This window comes from Grus americana, chromosome 14 (genome assembly GCF_028858705.1).
Source record: "Grus americana isolate bGruAme1 chromosome 14, bGruAme1.mat, whole genome shotgun sequence".
Lineage (NCBI taxonomy): Eukaryota > Metazoa > Chordata > Aves > Gruiformes > Gruidae > Grus > Grus americana.
This window is the reverse complement of record NC_072865.1, coordinates 18,815,742-18,835,996: the sequence shown is the minus strand read 5'-3', so window position 1 is coordinate 18,835,996 and position 20,255 is coordinate 18,815,742. Positions and strand designations below refer to the sequence as shown.

At 47.1% G+C, this 20,255-nt stretch overlaps 1 long non-coding RNA gene across 1 annotated transcript in view; it reads left to right on the top strand.

The window, feature by feature from the left end:
• Positions 1-4,281: 4,281 nt before the first annotated feature.
• LOC129212826 (uncharacterized) overlaps positions 4,282-20,255 on the top strand; it is a 115,790-nt gene continuing 99,816 nt past the window's right edge. Inside the window, exon 1 of the long non-coding RNA XR_008579293.1 lies at positions 4,282-4,369. This is a non-coding gene — a long non-coding RNA (uncharacterized LOC129212826). The remainder of the gene's footprint in view (positions 4,370-20,255) is intronic.

Below are 20,255 nucleotides of genomic sequence, written 5' to 3'. Positions count from 1 at the left end.
GTATCTTCAGTTGGATCCTGATGGTGGAATTCCACCCTTAGCTAATAACAGTGAGAAGTTTCAAGTTGTTTGGATGAGGTGATGCCTGTAGGCTCAAACGTTACTTAGGTGCGGTCGGTAATCCTGCATTCGTACATGAATTGTTCTGGTGCAAGAACCTGAACAGAAACGTTCTTGCTCTTGCAAAACCAATTTTCGGTTGGTTGAAGCTATTTAAACGGAGGTGGTTCGACTAATGCCTGAATGGTTCACTTGGCCTGCTAACGTCAGTGAAAATCATGTACGCTCTGCACCTTGCAGGATTTGACACTGGACCTGAGCATCTGCCTTCGGTCAGTCTTCTTGTAGAGTGGGGAGACTGCTCAAATTAATTTGAAATGGCATTAAAGATGCATTATTAGTAATATCAAATAGTAGTATTAGTATTAAAGGTAACGAAGGGGGGAACTGTACTGGAGAGGCGAACAGGAAAGCTGCCTGGGGCAGCTGGAGATAGCTGTTGCTGCGTTCCTCATTACCCATTTTATGGACTTTCTGGACAGGTCAAATGTTTTGGAGAAGGGGGGGCAGAAATACCAGGGGACGTGTGTGACCAGGGCAGGAACCGCTTGGCTCTTTCTGCTGTGGAACGCTCTGGCCCCTCTCCTGGTGATCCACCCAGGCAGCACGCACGGCGGCGGCGCGGGTGGTGCTCGGTGATTCTGACTGAGTGGGAGAGGTGGCCCGGCTGTGTTTAAGGGAGTTTGTAAAGTGCGTCAGGACAACGTGAAAATCAAGAACATCACAGTAAGCGCTGCTGGCGTAGGAGGGACGTTGCTGAGAATGCAACATTCGAGAGCGGCGTTTGCATCTGAGCTTCTCTTCAGGGTGACCTGACATTGTTCTACTTAATGCAGTTATGTTAGGATAGTTTAACCTGAAAATTAGGTTAAAAGTTCATTTTGTGCCTTTTCTATGGCTACAGCGGCACGTGCAGTGAAAACAGATTGAGTGGGTTTTATTAAAACAACTAAAAATCCACATCAATGCTGGCTGAGTGCATTGTGTTACAGCTTTCTTGCCCATTGCCTGAGCTCCCTTTCACTTGCCAAACATCAAAAGAGATACTGATACCAAGCATAAAAAATACTAGCCAAAATACATGCTTCCCATTCCTTTATAGTCGTGGTGATTTTGTTCGTAATGAGCACCAGCTCTCTGATCGGATCTGAGCCCGCTGCTCTGTCTTCCACTGCAGAGCTGCCCCTCCCAGAAAAAAAAAAGAGTATTCCCGGTGTACGTATCTTCACTTTGGTGAGGAATTAACCCGTGTGCGCCACAGAAAACGCCTTGGGCGAGGGAGTGAAAACTGTTGAAGCTCAGCCTGTTGAGAGGCCACGGGAACAAGAACTGCGCCAGTCCATGGTGCTCACCTGAGCCCGGTCGAAGCCATCTAAACCTTTTTGGCTTGGACTAGTAACCATTAAAATTAGGCAAGTACATGTCGGATCGTTTGGGAAAGGCTAAGGCGATAGCGGGAGCTGGGTGTAGCTGCCTGGAGGCGATGCGGAGATTGATCTGATACCCGCTTATCCCAACAAGAGGCCGGCTAAGCCATTAGCCCTGCCCCGTCTGCAGTTAAAGGTGGGAAGAGAGCCGGAAGAGGACAAAGCATTTGTACGTGACTTCTAAACTATCTGAGTTTCCATTGCTTTTTTGAATTAAATGCTTTTACAACACTAAAACATTTCTGAACCTTCTTAAGATGTGCCACCTGTTTTCTGTGCTGCGGAGATGGGAAAACCTCTGACGTTCAGAGCACTTTGCCTGCATGGTTTTCCCATTTTTATTAACTTAGTTGCATTGAAATACACATATAAAACGTCTTCTAATTTTGAGAATTTTTTTTTGCTGTCAATGTAATATGCTTTTTACATATTATTTACTGGCATTATTTTAAAATATATGGGTATTTCGTTTGGGTAAATATAAGTAAAACTTATTTTGTAGACCTTATTCTCACCAGCACACAAAAAAATCTCAGACTCGTACAGTTGCACCAGGTAACACATGGAAATGGGGTTTCTCGTGGAGGAGGGGAAGACAGCGTAATACAGCTAGAGCCAAAATATGTCTAATACATGTCTGGGATTCAGTTCAAGTTTTGGTGGATAATTGCTCTTCTCTAATTCTGCAGCAGTTGAAATGGCTTTCAGTGTTCCAGTCCAGTGTGCGATGGAAGGAGGGAGGCTCCTGCATCGTGTCATTGTTCACTTCTCCAGGCAGAGGCTGAAAAGCACCGTAAAGCTGTAAATATGGCCGGGGGACGGTTACCTGCATCGGCAGAGGAGTCGTAGGTCTCAGGACCCGGGCACCCGGGAGGTTTGCAGGGCTGGACACGCGATGCCGAGGTGCCCGGCTGTGCCCGGCCGTGCCCAGTGCTCAGCTCCAGCAGCATTCAAGTCAGGCTCATTACGCCTGACATCCTTCCCTCAGCGCTAATCATTTTTCCATTTCAACAACGGCTGTTTACAGCAGCTGCTGCCTTATGTTTGGTTTGATCCTGGTCCAGATTTTGCAAGTGATTAAAATGCTGCTAATAAAGATATTTTAACTAGGATTTACATGTTGACTTGCCTTTTCCAGCTACAAAAGATCTTCCCACCGCTGCTTTTCCTCATCTGCCCCAGCGTGGCTGGCTGGCTTGCCATTTCAGGGGCAACCTGGTAGTCCTCCATCCCCACCAGTGGAGCTTCAGCCAGCCTTCGCTGTCCTCCCCCGGGAGCACCGGGGAGATGTGGGGAGCGGCTGGATTCTGGAAGGAATCCCGGTGCCCTTGTACTTGCACGATAGGGAGATTATCTTATACACATTCCCTTGTATGTTCCCCTGGTTTACCACATACTCGACTGATTTCTATTGGAATATTATAATTGCATTCATATGGTCTAATAGCAATGGCAGTAACAAAAATTTCCAGATAAAGCCCGTGCCGTCGCCGAGGGCTTTGATGCAGCCTGTATTCCCAGTTACACCCGGAAACTAGAGTGACGGAACAAGGAGAGATTCCTGGTCTATTTTTTTTTTAACCTTTGACTTAGATTTGCAAAATTAGCGATAGAGGTGTGCATGATTCCCATCCTGCGTTCCCTTGCGACCCGGAAAGCTGGACCGCCTGCTCGCAGAGCCAGGTGCACAGGGCGGAAGCGAGCCTCGGTGGAGGCTGTGTGCCAGGGTACCAGGGGTATCCATCCCATCGCACGTGTTTGGGCAGGGTTTGAAGGATGCCAAGGGCTCGTTGGCAGGAGGAGGAGAGCAGCAGAGGGTGCTCTCACTGCACCAGCCGCAGCGGCCGGGAGCTTGGGGAGAGGGTGTTGTGCAAAGCGAAGGAGGAGCGGGAGCTCCACCGCATCACACCCAGCCGCCTTCCCTTTCTCACCGCTTCCTCCTCAACCCCTCCCTCTGCAAATGTAAACTCTCCCTTCTGGACTGGAAAAAAAAAAAGAGAAAAGGGGGGGGGGGAAGAGAAAAAAAGAGTTTGGGCCGGTGCCAGCACCCAGGGATGGGATCATGGATTGGCATCTGGCCGCGACACACGAGCAAACCAGTTACCTTGGAGGAGGCTGCGTAGGAGTGTGGAAAGTGCACAGTGTGACTCAGGCATTTTTAATTACGGGTACAGAATAAAGCAAAGCTCATGGTGGGTTTTGTTCAGCTCTTCATTCATGCTTGTAACTACAGGGTCATTCCATTGACTTGGCTTGAATGACCCTGAATATGTAGCCACTGCTATAGAAATAAGAAGCGTGCTTATGTTTGCTAAAGGCAAGGTAAAATTAATGAAAATACAAGGAGAGAAAAAATTCTTTACAAATGAAGGCTCAAAATCCTGTTTGACAAACATGTTGTTGATTTAACATTTATCAAAAATGAAGGCTGCGCGGTTTGGCAGACAAAGCACAGGATTAAGATTGGGTTTCGGTGGCAGATTATCTGCTCTTTTTCTATCACCTCACATCTCCTCCTTCTCTTTCTTTTGTCTGTCATACGCGTTTAGATTGTAAAGCCTTTAATTCTGCTCTGCACATATCTGCAGCCTGGCTTGATGGAGACCTGACTTGAATTATGTCTTGAACTGCTTATACGGTACTAATTACATTAATAATAATTGACTTCACTGGGCTTTGGATCAACCTCTGAAGGAATACATTTGCATCTCATTACTTACCTTGATGGAGTTCTGCATGTGTTCTTTCTGCAGATGACGGGGAGCCTGGACAGGGGCTCGTCCAGGGGCCGGTGGAGGACCCCTCTGCGGTGGCTGCGGTGGTGCGTGATGCGGTTCCAGCCCGTGGCAGAGCTGGAGCGACGAGATCCCGGTTTCCAGCAGGTTCGTGCCGTGGCGCTGATGGGTGTTGCTGTCTGGAAGGTACGCTTCCAGCTGAAGCTTTTGTGGCCAATGTGAAACTTGTGAGGGATGTGTCCACCGAGGCATCGAGGCAGGTTAAACGGGTTATTTTCCCCTTTCTCACAGTAGAGGCTCCATCTCTTGAATTCTTTGAATCACAGCTAAAAATACAGGCTAGCTCCAACAGATGTTTTAGGTTTGCTAGAGCAGGATTTGGTAGGCTGCTGTCAGCCTGCCTTGTTCAAGAGGTTAGTTAATCCGCATATGTCCTCCTTTTTAAAAAACAGTGATGCTATCAACCCAGGTAAGGGATTAGATGATCCACTGGGTATTTTGTAGACATGGAATTGTTGGGTCAGGTACTTACACCTGCATTTCTTCTGTCCCACTGAAATACCTCAGTGGCTATATTGCCTTGCGGTATTGCGTGAGCCCCCTCAGCTACCAGTGGAGGAAAAAATACGTATTTCAAGAGAGACTTTTTAGTCTTAGGCGACATAGACTCTTTGGGAATCAAGGTACTGTGGAGTATATACACAACAGTCTTGCAGTCAGTAATATCATCTATTAGTGTCAAAAAAAGGCTGGAGGGTCTGTTGTGTTTGGTTTGTAGCGTGCATACAGACACTGCTCTTTGATATCTACATTGGTCCAGGGGGAAAACGTGCTGGAAAAGAACCTTTGATTTCAATGTTATGAAAGAAAATATGTATGTCTCTAGTTCCCAGGACAGAGCCAAAGCAGGGAAGTCAGGGGATATTAGAAACAAGAGATAAGCGGAAATAAGAGAAGGAAGAAAGAAATGTGAAGACAGAAATATTCAACTATTCACAATTTTTCTTTCCCTCAATTATGCCTAGGAACTACCCCAAAATCAAAGAGGTGGCCTGAGAAGTGTGTAAGAGATGTTTAACCCATAGCAGAAGGGAACAGTGAGTGGTGGGGTTCGCGGGAGATCCCTGGGCAGCGTTAGGCTACCCAGGTACGAGTGCCAAGAGCAGGTACGCAGATAGGTAACAGCAGCAAGAAACAGCTGTTAGCAAGATAGAAAGGAAATGAGAGTTAGATGCACCAAATGAGATCTTTTTTTTCTCTAATGAGTCACGACTAAGAGAGCATTGTTTTCTTTTAGCATTAAAAATCTGAATTTTCACAAAGTTCCACTTTTCATTCAGCTGAGGACGCAGCATCAGTTAGGGTCTGTTCTGGAAACGTGGATCAAAACCTCTGCTGAAGGCCTTCTCCTGGCTTTCCTGGGTGCTTTCAGAAGAATAGTCTAACCAGTGCTTTGGGGACCCAGGGGAGTGGAAAATTTGTGCACTGTGATGCCTGTTGTACGTTTATTATAATGAGATCCTTAGCGATATTAAACCTTTGAACATGTTTGTAGCTATCAGTAATTAAAGGAAGGGCACTGAGCCTGTGAAAGGTGTCCCAGCACTGGTTATGCGGGCGTCTGGAGCTGAGCTGGGAAACGCACAGGTTATCCCTCTTGGCTTAGTTCAAAAACATTGCTTGGTCTGGCCATCGCCTCTTAGATCTCGATTTTCAAATTAGCATTATTCCAATAAAAACCGCTGAGGTCCTGCCCGTTCCATATCCAGCGGAAGATATATTAAGTCTGTATTTCATTAGCTAACAATATATTGACCGTATCATATGACTGTTGCTGGGTAATAATGTTTTCCCTCTCTTGTCTCTAGTATATTTTCCTAAGGATCTCAATGTACTTTCAAATACAGCGAATTTAATCGCGCTGCCCTTTTGTGTGCTGAAATTGTATTAACATCCTTGGTACGTAACAAAGAACGCGTAAGTTAGGTAACGTTCCCATAACCCACAAAACTTGTTGCAAAGCGCGTTACAAAATGCAGATTTTACTATCACTGTGGCAAAATTTTCTGGCGTGGTGCGAGATTCCTGCTGGAGTGCAGGTAATGACGCGGATTAACAGGTTTGAAGGCGGTTTAGATGGCAGCAGCGGGGACTACTGCCAGGACAAATAAACTGTCACATGTGAAAAATTCTAATACAACAGAAAATCTGTAGTAGCGCAGGTTTAGTGTGCCAAGCTTGGGGTGTTTTGATGCGGGGAATGGAGCAGGTTGTATTTCTAGATTATTTCTGTCTTCCGATTTTGAGCGCTTCTTCCTCTGCCCTTTTTTGTGTCGTTCATTTAGACCAGAAATCTTCTTGGTCAGCAGCTCTCTCTTGTTGTACGATTCTTTAGGACTCCTATGGGGAAACTTCTCGTGTTTGTGCTAGGTAAGGGATTTGTTTCCCATGAAAATTTTCAAGTCTTTCAGTGAGGACACTCACTGAAATCTAAATCTACTGATAGGTAGACGTAAAAGTTGTTCATCGAGCAAACACTATTCAGAGGAGTTAAAATACTTCACTAGCAATTATAAACTCGTGCAACATATTTGCTGATAATGTTAAGCAAAAATAACGTTAATGGGCTTTTGTGCTTGAAATGGTTGAAAGAGAGCAAAGTGATTTCACCACAGAAAGGGTTTTAAAGGTAAAAGATTTTGTCCCAGCCAGTTTTGGTTTCAACATTTTGGGGTTTCCTGTTTTGGTTTGGGTTTTTTGGGGTTTTCTTTTTTTTTTTGAAAACCGAGAAATGCTAGCCAGCTGTAATTAATGTACCGACTACTACCTTAGACTACTTGGGGATTGTACTGCTGCGTCTTGCATGGAAGAGCCCAAACTCTCAAGTTGGTGCTGGTATAAACCAGATCTTTGGCAGACTGCTCCCATGGTGAGACCTGTAACACACACCGTCTGTTTGGGTCTGAATAGTAATTTGTCCATGCTAATTGAGTTTCAGCTTCCGGGCAGCAATCCTGGTGCTAAGTATGACAAGATGTGGAAGCCACTGACTCAATACTACTGTATTACCTACCGATGATTGCCCAGCACATACAGTCCTCCTCCTGTTGTTGAATATGATTGCAGTTTCCTCCTTACCCCAAACTGCTTGTTTGGTGAAGATGATGGTTATACTCCGGTTCCCACTTCGGCTGTAGTTCACGACCTCTTGTTTTCAAATTTCATAAAGTATAGCGAAGTGACAGCAAAACACGCGCTGTGCGTGCTGCAAGCCGATCTCCTCCTGAACTCGCATTGCAACGTGCCTTTCAGCCAAGCGTGTTGCCAGTAGAGTGCCTGTAATCCATGGTGTACGTCTGGGGTTTGATGAGAAAATGTAATCCTATAGCCTCTGTGTGCTGATACGAATTCTCCTGCCTGTGTGGTACGATGTGAGACCACAGCCAATATTTCATGATGTAGTCCTCCGCCAGCAAGCTAGTAAGTGCATCATTTCCTACCGTCCTTTAGAATTATACTCTCTGCATTATGGGCAACTCCTTGCGTATGGTCACTAAGATACAAGGATGTGGTTCAATGGTAAGTGCAGATAGACTTTAATCCCCTCTCCGAGTAGCTTTGGAAGGTAATATTTTGACAATGTGTTTTATCTCCCTTTTATGAACCAGGCTTTATGGCTGCATTCACCTCGTCTGTGGGCATGCCTTTGAGGCCAGATTTGTCAATTGTTCGCACTGTCTTGCTGCAGGAGTGCCCTGGAGAGCATCTCCATAGCACTCCATCTGTTACATCCTCAGGGGAAATCCCAGAGCATCCTGCCCTTACAGTGACCTCTGGACACCTCCGCATGTGATGTGCGAGACCCGCTCTTGGGGGCACTCCAGGCAAGGAGATGGGTGTCTGGCCCAAGAGCCCGGGAGGGTGCCTGCGTGGCAGCACACTCTCATGCAGGGGTGGCTTTTCAAAATGTTCCCAGCAGATTTAACGTCTGCTGCAACATCTCTCTCGCACGCTTTTGAGAGCTGCCACAAGAGCCCTGAGAAAATTTTGCCTGTCTTCATCTGGAGGAGATAGGGGTAGTCATGATGCGATCATCATGAGAAGGCAGCTGCAGAGGTGAGCGGCCGGAGATAGGTATGGGAGTGGAAACAAAGCTGTGTGAGAGGGAAGGAGGCTGAGGATCGACATGTCTTATTTTAGGATGCAAACACTTCTATCTGGCATAGACGAGGAAGCCTGTTGTGATGCAGAAGCATGTCCTTTCTGCAGAGCAGGGTTGTGCATCTCGTTCACTGTTTGGTGGGAAACACAGAGATCTTCAGCCTCAAGAGCACCCTTGACAAGAGCAGTCACTCAGTAAAGCCTCAGGCTGCCTAGCTGGGACCACTGCCCAGTGGGACGTTTCCTTTGGAGGACACACCACCAAGCTGTTCTTGGCCCCTGGTCACCAGCTGTCCTCCAGCCAGCAAAGGTGAAACACAGACATTTTCCAGGCGAGCAGCTACCTTCCACCTGGCAGCAAGCCCCTACATGCCTGCCTGCGCTTGCTGCTCATCCTGACGCAGGACCATAAGTTGTAAATGATCCTTGCCTCCTCCAAGGCGGTGTCCTACTGTCAGAGTTGAGAGACAACACCAGTGAATCCATTTTGGGGTTGGCGAGCTTCAAGCTCTGTGGGGCAGGTGGGGGTCTTGTGTCCCATGGAGCGTGGAGCGGGACAGCTGGGGGGGGGGGCGGGTGGGGTAGGAGCATCCCCAAGAGCATCCTGGTTCTGTGGAGTTGGACGATTCTCGTGCGCTGCCGCCGCGGTCGGGTCGTGCAGACGGGGCTGCTCCGGTGGGGCTCTGTCGCCACAATAGCCCTGAGCCGCGGATCGCTCGAGCAGACCCCCTAGGCAAAACACATATGATTATTCAGCATGATTTACCCTCGCCAGCAATCTGTGTAATAGTTCATTGGTCATCATGGAAACGTGTGAGTTTAAGGTACAGAACAATGCAAAATTTGTTCTTACAGTGTAAGTCGATTTCCATGTACAAAACCTTCGCTACTAGTGCGACAATATATAAGCCTGTAGCTAGTGGAAATCAGATGCTGTTACGAGACTATGATAGATTTATGCCGTTTGAACAATGGAAGTCTGTTGTTTCGATGATATGATATACGCTGAAAGTTTTCAGACTATATATTTAAAGAGAAAATGTTTCAAAGCTCTGATATATGCAATAGAAGACTCATTATACTGTATAGATTTGTACTCTCAATAGTCTGATATGATTGCACCTCTACATCATCTACTGCCGTCTGTCAGTGCCTACCGGAGTGCACGGAGCTTGTAACTAATGCAGCACGTGAGGGATAACATCTAGGAGGGGAGTATGGGATTTTACGCTGATTGACTGGAATGCAGCGTGAGGCTACGTGTGCTGCAGCGAGGGGACAAGTTTGGAAGAGGCCAAAAAAAACCCCTCAGCCTGACAGTCGGGACAGATTTTTGTACCCAGCTTTCGTAGATATAGGTGTTCGTTCCTGTTTGGGCTTGCAGCATTTCAAAGTTTTATTTTATGTAATTTTCGTACTGCATCTGACCTTTTCTTTGTGTCCTACAAACCATTATAATGCTTTACCCTGAACAGCAAGCTTGCTTAATGAAGAGCCTAAACTCTTGCTCCCCAGTCCCGCTCAAACTGCCGTCCCGTGTAGGTAGATCAGGAGGTGAGTGAGGACCTTGCAAAAAAGCTGGACCTCACTTTTAAGTTGTTACTGGAAGGTCAAGAAACTCAGTCCCTGCGTGACTGGAGCAGGTTGTGGGTGAAACAAGCCCTGGAGCTGAAAACTCCGCAGTGGGAGGACAGGTATCCCAGACCATCTCGACCTTCAGGTAAAATCACGGAGGTGAGGCTGCTAACAACCAGGGGAGCTTACGGAGCAAACGCTGTTCTCTGCCGCATCCAAAATAGCTCTGATGGAGTACCTCACAGCGCGGATTTATGCATCTCAGTGCAGACGCAAGGAGGTTGTGCAGGCACAACCGCCCTCCTGCGCACACATCTGGGCTCCTGCCTGGGGGCTGAGAAATTCCACGTGAAAAAGCACAAAAGAGAAAGAGAGGAGAAACTGCATGAGAACTTGGGGGTCGTCTTCATGAGGGGGTGATTTTGATGTGGGCAAAAAGTTCTGCAATTCTTCATCCCCTTTTTAGTATTCGTACATATCAAAAGTATTTCAAAATGATGACAAGGTATTGTAATTTTTTCAATTCCTTCCAAACATATTACAGTATTTTCTAACCGTGCTTTAGCTCAGGAGATCTCCATGGTCTAAAATTAGTTTTTAAACACTACATTTGTTTGTGTATTTTATTTACTTTGTGGCTTGCTATCTGAAAACTTTCAAGCTACGTAGCTTAGCTGCAGTTAGTCAAATGGCATTTTTTCTGTTCTGAGCCTGTAGTAGAGTAGCTTTAATAATTTACTTTCCACTATGTATTTGCTCCCCTTAATACTTCATTATATGAGTTTATTAATCTTGTTGCTTATACCGCTTTATATGTTGAATAAATGGAAAAAGAAAACCCCACCACCCAGCATACTGGATTTAAAATTACGTGTACGCATAAAGGCAATTGCCTAAGTTGGTGGTAGTTTCAAACGTGACACTTCAGCCGTCCCGTGTCTCGGTTTGCCTACCTGGAAGAGAAGTATATCAGCTATTAACTACCTCGGGAGCTGCTCTGAGGTTTAGCAAACTGATGGGCATAAACATTTCAGGATCCTTGGAGAGAAGCCGCTCTATGGTTTTGTTGGGGTTTTTTAATAGAAATGTTCTGGGGAGACTCAACAGTCTCCCAGCACAAGAAGAAATTCTCGGCAGGTACCTCCCCGTGGCAGCTCGGGGCGGAACTTGTTTCCTTCCACTGGTCAGTCCTAACGAGAGTCTCGGTCGGGACTGCGGGTCGTTCACAGGCTGATCTCTGGCCGTGATGTCATGCTCCAGCTGCGACTTATTTTGCAGAGGATTGTGCATGTCCCTTCCTCCATGTTGCCAGGGTTCCTGTAGTTACGCCCGAGGCCAGTAATGAGTACGCGTAAGCAGCGGTGAGCTAAGCTTGGCGCAGCGGGGCAGCCGCTCTCGCACATCCGACGGCTCTAGCGGCGTTCACCCGAACGGGCCGTGTCGTGTCCCTCTCCGTGCCTTGGCAGGTAATGCTGGCTGAAACGCTGGCCTGTTGTGATTCCGTTTCGGTGATGCAAACAGTTTGCTTGTTGGCAGGTGGCTGGACAGGGTCTGCCACCGTGGCTCCACATCCGGGGAACGGCAAGATGTCATGGGAATACGTGGTTGAGAGACCACTGAGCATTACTCAGGTACTCTAAAAAAGAAGTGTTATTAACAGGTTTCATTGGAAAATGCTTACCATATTTAAAACATTTTTTCAAAACGGCATTTTTCAGTTGTACGTTTTCTTGTTTGATCCAAAAAAACCCACCAAAGTCTAAAAATTACTTACTTCACTGTGAACAGAACTCAAATATTTGTAGTGACCAGAATTACTGACCTGAAAGTTCCTGAACTCCAAATGATAAGCAAACTTCCCCAAAATTTATGTTAAGAAAAAAAGTCAGAGGATAGGCTGGCTGGTGTATAGGAGTCCATTTTGCTGGAGTAATGGTAGAGACGAACGTGGGGGGTCACCACGTGGTAGGTGAGGACTGTAAGCTCTCTGACTTTTTCCCCCGTTTATTGGGGTAGTGTTTGGGTGTGCAGTAGGGATGGCTGCAGACCACTGAGCAAAGCATAGGACACACAGACCCACCCGTTGTCCAACAAGAATTGACTCGAAGCAGCGCACAAACTGCAGGGTTTTTAACGTCTCTGCTGTGAGCAGGGTAGAAGAGCGTCCCGAGTTGCCAGATTTTGTGTTGTGGATGAGTAGCCTTCCACTGGGCTGCAGGCAGAGGGCTGGGTGGCTCCTGCAGCTCTTGGGGAGCAGAGGTCCTGATGATGTGCCAGCGCAGGTCAGTGGCCTGAAGCCATGGGTTTCTGCACGGAAGGAGAGCTTGTGCCTCGTCACCGCGTTGGGGCTTGCAGAGGCAGGACAGGACCGAAGGGGCTTGTCCAATTGCTGGATTCAGGAAACGCCTTGGACCAGATGGAAGGCTGGAATTTGCTTATTGACCAATGGAAGGTTGTTAAATGATTAAACAAAGTGGCGTCGTAAAGCCATTCTGGTATTTTGCAGGCCCCATGATTTCCTTTTCAATACCTTTTAAAACGTGGTGTTTGTACCTGGCGCTTGAATTGCTACTGAGCTGTTTCCCAAAGGAGGTCTGTGACACTCTTGGTTTCAAGGACTGATGCTCCTCGTACTAATCAGGGCTTGGAAACGGTCTGGGTCCGTTAGCGCAGCCCTTACTTGCTCTAACGTAAGCGAGGAGGGACTCTAACACGAAATGATTGTTTGGATCTGGACGGAAAGCGCAGAGCTCGGGTGATAGCTCAGGTCCCTGTCTAGGTCTCACTGAGTGAAAACAGCAGACGGGCACAATTGCGATGAGTTGTATTTTCATCAGTGAAATAACATGTGCTGTATCTAATGAGCTTGGGTACAGTCTGACCGGGAGAGCTGCCAGCACGGGTTGCCTATTTCATTGCATGACACTGTCTAATTTCACTTTATTTATTACCACGTGTAGCACCTATAACAACAACATCTGGGCGACGACAGAACAATCATTCTACCAAAACACGCCGTATAGTTTTTATGGCCTTTGAGACTCGTACTGGCAACTTCACGAGACGCAACGTGGAGGAGGTAGACCGCTGCTCTGACCCAGGCTGGCGGTCTCCGTGATGGACGAGCTGCGTGGCCGGGACAGGAGCTCAGCTCTGCCCGTCTTGACCCCATCCGCCCGAGCATCGCTCGGGGGCTGCACCGGGTGATCCCTCTGGCGCGGAGCACCAGAACTAAAAGCAGCTCGGAGCTGACCCGTCTTCCCTCCTCCAGAAGCTATAGCAGAATTCCCAGGGGACTCGCAGGAGCTGTCTGGAGTGATTTCCCCGTGTTCACCTGCAGCAGGAGTGTCCCACCCTGAGTAAAGCTCCTGCTGCTGCACAGACCGGCGGTGCTGGAGAGGCACCCAGCTTTCGGATGTTAGAGCTGTGGTATTGCTTCTTTCGCTGCCCGTGGGCTTTACCCTTCAGACCATCTGTTTTTATCAAAATCCACCCGTGCTCCATTCTTAAGTTTGGTTTTGATGCGTCACATGTGACAAGCTTCAAAAATAAGGGCCATAAATTTTTCCAGAACCAGGAATATAATTCTTAGTTAATATCCATTTTCAATACCTTTTTTTTTTTTCTTTCTCAAAAGCCTGCTGGGAACTAAACAATATTAGAATCACACAGAGAAATTTAGCCTAGAAAAATTAATTCTGAATACATCTAACTTGTTCCCCACACTTTTTAAAACTGGGAGTAGAGCTGAGGACCTTTAGATCCCACTGTTGTCACAATAATCTGAAATAGTTTGCCGTAGAGTTGCTAAAAATGACCTCCCAGATTGCTCCCAGCCTGTCCCTTGAAGGTCTGTAGCAGCTTTTCTCCTTCAGCAGTTTTAAATATTTTGAATTAAATTGCCTAGTCTTAGAAGCCATCGTGTAAAAAAGGTAGCAAAGGCTGTGCCTTGGTGAAATAAGGAGAATAAAAGGTGACTTGGCGGAATAGGAAGCGTAGCGAGACCGACGGACCTTGTTTTCATCTTTTAAGTGCCGTTTAAACGTCTGAGCTCTTTTCGGTTATTGCTTTCCCAAGGCTGTGTGAATCAGCAGTGTGTTACAACCCTTATTTTACAGAAACGAAAGCGAAGATTTTTTTTCAAGCAGCTCGTCTTTCACTCGGGAGCACGAGAAAGGGGCGAGATTCCCAAAAACGCTCGGCAGCCTTCTCAGAGCCGCGCGCGACGGCGAGCCCCGGACCTGTCGTACTGCCTTCACGTGCAGGGATCCTGCTGAAGCAGGGGAAATTTGAGCTGAGCTGTGTTGAAAATCTGTCCAACTCAAGCATTTTAAAGATATTTAGGCCTTGTTCCACTCACTCTTGCAAGACCTACGCGAGACAGGTTATGTGGTTTAAATTCCCTTGCAGCTGGTGGCAGGGAGACATGGAGGCACGTTCTAAAATATTCTTGTTCTGCATCTTCCTGAAGTGGCTTTAAAAATCAGGCTGGAGATTGTTTGCCTACAATCACGCAGACCCAAGTTTGTATTTTTAACTGCGAGACTATTCCATTTCCCCATAGGTAGCCACAAAACAAAACAATGAGATGAGAAGAAAAAATGATGAGATGATTCTTTTTACAAATTCCTTAAAAAATACGGATATGGCCTTGCTTTTCTGTAAGGCTGCGATGTGAGCCATTCTGCTGTGCTTCTGTGAGATAAGCCCTTCTAACAACTTGTCTTGGATTTTGATTTCTCACTGAAAGCCTAGCCTTTTTTGGTTGGAAAAGATAATATCCTAAACATATGTCTGATGATTGATTCCTCTGCACGTTCAGTGCGTGTAGTGCTCTCTTAAGGGAGCTGCTGCGGTTGAGTCAGCAGGATGGGAACACTCATTTAATCAGTGTTTTTTAGTCAATATTTACTAGTAAGACAAAACAACTTTTTGCTCTGTGGGGAATAGAACGTTGTATTTCCTAATTCCTAATATAATAGCTTATGGATAAAATACTTGGTTAACCCATTAGAGGTTCTCCTAATGCATCGCTAATACAAACAAAAATCAGTTTCTTCAAAGTATCATTTAAGTTTGATGTAGTATTTCTCTAGAGGTTTGCCAATGAATAATTTTTAGTCATCCTCAATGATTTTTACATCATCTTAATGATCTGGCCACTTCATTAACATATGATAGAGCGTCGTTCCTGTGGCCAGGCAGCTTCCAGTTAAAGCATGGACTGCCTGTAGAGCTGCAGCCTGTGTTTCCCGAAACCTTTAGTCTTGTAGAGATCACACAAACACCCGTCCTCTGTTCCTGAGCGGGCAGGCAGCCTCTAGAGGCTTTTAAATTTGATTGGTAATTGCATCTGCTGTTGTTAAAAGGAAAAGCAATGGTAGGAAAATATTCAAAGTACAGTTTTCAAGCCTGAGAGTCATGTCGGTAGGTAACGGACATACGTTGCCCCTGCCTGAGAATATTAGAGGCAGTGGTCATCCACAAGTTTCTTTCTTTTTCACAAGACTTGCAGATTTTAGGGATCTCGGTAGGTATCGGTCTGCTCCGTGGTTCAGCTGTAGCGTGGCAGGTGGGGAAAGGTGCGTTTCATGCAGAGATGCTGGCCATTTTGTGTTCCTTTCAGTCACGTCTCTCCCCTTTCGATGCACACTGTATCAGTGTGAGCAGGATCTTTCCCCTTCCCTTGCCTTCATCCTGGTGGAGCCTTCAAACACTGTCTGTGGGAAAATGAAGCAGCTTATCCCTCCTACAGAAAAATATAAATCTTGATTTCAAGGTTATGCCTGGGAACTAATATTAAATGTGAAAACATACTGGGGTAGCCAACTGTTTTTTGGATCCCTCGGTCTCATCTTGGAATTTTTACAGCCAGTTACATTCTGTAAAGCATCTTCGTGATATGTTGCGTGCAACTGCAGTGCAAGAAAAAAGACGCTTTCAGACTAGTCCTGAGGATACTGAAATGAATCTCCACGTGAAAACATGAGTCCCTTGTAAGCGGCAACGTTTGCGTATGCGAGCGTGTGTGTCGTCCAGGTTTGCTATTGTCTTCTGGATCTGGAGAAACCTCCCCGGAGTGCTGCAGAGGAGTAGGTAATTGAGCAAAACAATGGCAAGGCCACAGAAACAAGAAACTCGTGCTCTTGGGGAGCACAAGTCAAGTCATTCTTGTCATCAGACATCCCAGTCACCTGCTGGGATACCTGGGGGAAAAATTAGGGTAGCAAAACACATATTGTTTCTTTTGTTAGAAGTGCCAAGTTCGGTGGAGATGAATTGGCCATCTGTTCCACTCCCAGCGACGTTCTGGCAAGCCGTAAAGCTCATTTTTATACGTTGCCACTTTCCATCAGCGCTAACAAAAGTCAGAGGGAATTGTTTGTTTTTTCCCTAGAACATTCTTCCTTTTGACAACGTGCAACCAAGAGCCCTTTCCGCAAAATTTTGTTCTCCCTCTGGCCTCTCCGTGTTTGCGCAAGACGTTCGGGTACCTTATCTCCAAGTGAGAGAGTAATCAGACAGCTACTGAGGCTTGAAACTAAACCCCTCAATGGGCTGCCCAACAAAGAGCTCTTGTCCAAGCAAACACCGTCCATCCTGGGTCTGTGCACGCTGCGTCTTGTAGGACAGTCCACATCTCTCCATTATGGGTAGGGTCGCAGCCTTCTCCCGCTGTTTCTCTTTCATGGCGCAGATGACCCAATACAGTCATTAGTTAGATCCTAACTGGCCGCCGTGGGCTGCAGAGGTATCCTCTGACATGCTTCTGGAGCCGCGGAGTCCCCCAGTGTCTGGATGCTCGAGCTCTTCTTGCATCCGATAAAGCGCGTCTGATTCCATGCGCTCATCGTCGTCACCCGGGGTGGTTTTATCAACGTGGGAATGTGGAATTCAGCCTGCGTGCAGTCTGTCTTACACAGCATTATATATCATAGAAGATACGTAAATCGTGTGTATTAAATGGCGCCTTACGCCGCTGAGCTCCTCTTTATGGTTTTCACGACGGTCGGTAGGATGAAGCTCTGGCATGGCAGCATCTCGCTGAGGTCCCACCTTTCCGTGGCCACTCCAGGGTAGCGACGAGGCTGAGGGGAGAGAAGCGACTCCAGTTTCTGGAAAGGTGAAGCTCCTCTCTGGAGAAATGGATTTGTATATACTGGTTTTCCAAATTCCTGTAAATAATTTCAATAATAATTCTTTTACAGTATTTTTCCCTTTCTGAATGACCGTTTCTGAATGCAGGCCAGCCAGTTGAATTCTCCTGTGTTAGGTTTCTGTACGTACATACTTCGAAATTCCATTTTACTAAACAAAATTACACCTTTAAAAGACATTTCTGAGCTTTATAAACTTGTTACTGGAGTCTTACTTCATTCGGTTTGATATTCTTTTAATGTTGCAGACAGCAAACAAAATCAAATACTGCTTGGATTCCAAAATGATTGCTTACTCTTATGAAAAATATAGATAAAATTGCATTTCAATTTTTCCTCTAGGTAGTTTTCTTAAATAGATACAAGGAGGGGCCTGAAGGATTACCTCTTTTTCAAAAAAACCCTTCAACGTTAGCAGGTTTGCGTTTTGTCGAACTCTTTTGGGAGTTTCTGTTCCAGGTTCCTATCCTCAGCACAGCCACCCCATGTCCTGGCTGCGGTGCTCTGGGGACACCGACAGGGAGCGATGGGGACGGTCAGGTGAGCTCTGAAAACCCAGCTTCTCAAAGAGAAACCCTCTGCCGTGACGGGTGCTTGCCTAAAGCCCCTCAAAAGCCTACCCTGCTCCGTCGTGCTGACTGTGACGGCGGCAGCAGAGCACCGTTTGCCATCAAAAGGCCGTAAAATGAAGTAAGCAACGTCAAACAAATGTCCCGTGACAACTGCCAGGCCATTAAATTACAGAATAAATAATTCCAGCCTGTTTAGATACCTAATTAGCTCCTGTATGATTACTAGAGTAATAATACTCGGGTGCTGGAAAGGAGCCAGGGAATATTTACTGACTCCTCCCAGTGCTGCATGGATCGCTGCTGGCAGGTAACTAAATCCAATAATTACTAGCAGGGAAGACAGGAAAAAAAAAAAAAGGCACGTCTGGTGTTCTCTCTCCAAATTGATGATAGTTCAACAGAAGAAAGGAGGTGAAAGAAAGACTTGGAAACTGGAAGAATTTGAAAGTCTCAGTTTTGGGCACGGTCCCCCTCTTCCCACAGCACACCTTTCCTGTCCCACCTCCATGCTGTGGGAAGAAGGGGACCGTGCACAGGGTGCAGCGGAGCTGGGCACGCTTCGGGGTGTTTTTAGCTAAAGGCGGCTTATCTGTTTTGAAATGAGATGCGAACTCCCATGGCTTAGCCTTTTCCCTCACACACTTGTGGCTCTGTGTCATCTTTGATATTATTTACGATTTATACCAGCGAAGGAAAGGTAATTGAGCCCCTTAAGCTTAGTTTTGTGATCTGAGTTTTGTGTGTATGTAAGGGAAAAAAAGGAGACAAATTGTGATTCTTGCTTTGCATCTATCCACTAGAAAAAAACTCGCTCCGGGACACTTGAAACTCGCCTGGCATCAATGAACATCGAGAAATCGTGCCAGAGCATTGCTGGCAACGCACCAGAACTACCCAGTTTTGTGTTTCACCCTGAAAGTTTCCTCGAGCCGGTCACAAGGAGCCGAACCCGGCGGGCAGCTGCAGTGCAGATCTCTGAGCCGAAATCCAACGCTGCTAGCAAAGTAAAGCCCGATGGGTGGTAGAGGAGAAGGACTCCTCTGAAAAGCGTGCCGGTACGTGGTCCGGACCTGTCGTCTTGGGTTATTTACGTCAGGGGCTTTGGCTGAGACTCTCGTTAAAGGCAGGACCGTGCAGAGCCGCTGGTGCTGCGGTCACTCCCCGTCCCTTGTGCGTCTTGTGGGAGGGAATTTCCTTTGCTTGAGTCCTGCTCAGCCGCCGCAGCTCGGGAGAGGTTGCCCTTGCCTTGCCTTCGACTGAGGTAGGCTGGTGCACGGCCCTGCCTCCCGTCCCCGCTGCGGGTGCACGCGTTAGCATCTCCCCGAGTCCTGGCGTTACTGCCCGTGTGTTTTCAGAACCTGGTTGTGTCAAAGCGAGTTGCGTGACGGCACCTGAGGCTGCTTGCGGAGGCCGGGGAAGGGCACAGGAGGGGATGTTGGGCTCGGGGCCGGCAGCGGTGCTGTCTGCGGGCAGCGGAGGGCAGGGATGCAGGAGCTCGGCCGCTCCCCAGGAGGGCACGTCCTTTCAGGGGCTTTGTGGCCTCTCTGCCCCTCCCTGCCCCGAGCAGTTACCTGTCTCGCAAGGCCTCACCCCACGTATTTTTCTCACTGCCTCCTGATGAGCAAACGTAACGCTTGGAGTGACAGGGTGGAGACAGCTCTTAACGTGATGGGGGGATTGGGAAGTGCACAAAACATTTACCGTCCTGTTCATCACTCTTCAGCGTGGTTACAGACGTACACACATGTCCGTGCTTCGTAAGGAAACAAGCCCCGCACATTAATTCTCTCCCCTGAATCTATGGAAGGCAGACTCCAACTGAGGTAGTAAATTACACGCAGACACATGACACAGATATATTGTCGGGCTAGGATTTTTCCACTCTGTGCATTTAATTTGACTCAACAGTGTCGCCCCAGTTTCTGCAGATTACAGAGTCCACACTCTCAATCATTTCTATTGCTCCCATAAGGAGAGAATTTTGCTTTATTTCTTTCTCGTGTGCTTGCACCTGCTGTGTTTTATTGTCCTCTTTAACCCTTTCATGGCACGGGTATTTTCCCTCTCAAACCGGTGTGCGGATGCCAGTGGTCTTGCCGTGCCGCAATAGGTGTTTGCTGGCTTGCGTGGGAAGGCGCAGCAGGGAGGGTCGGCTCGGGAGGAAGAGGAGGGGAGGCAGAGCGGTCATTGCGTACGCCGGTGCCCTTCCGGTAATCCAACTCTGCAGTCTAGAAATGTGGTTTCAATTTTTCCTTTGAAATAGGTTATGAAAAGTATTGCCAATACATACTGTATTCCTCTTTTGTCAAGCACTTGAGTCGTTCTCCCGTAGCCCAACAGCTGTACGAATTACATCTTTTGACAATGGTATTTGACACCGAGTTTGCAAATTGGATTCGTATTTCAAAAACGAGGAGGAGGTAGGCTGGGGGTTGATCACCGCATCAGCTTTTTCATATTCTTTTTGTTGTTTTGTCTGCTTCGCCATCCAGTTGGAAAATCATTTCAGTAGCCCAAGTTTGACATTGACTTTTCCGATGCACCTATAAAGCTGCGCAGACAACCTTC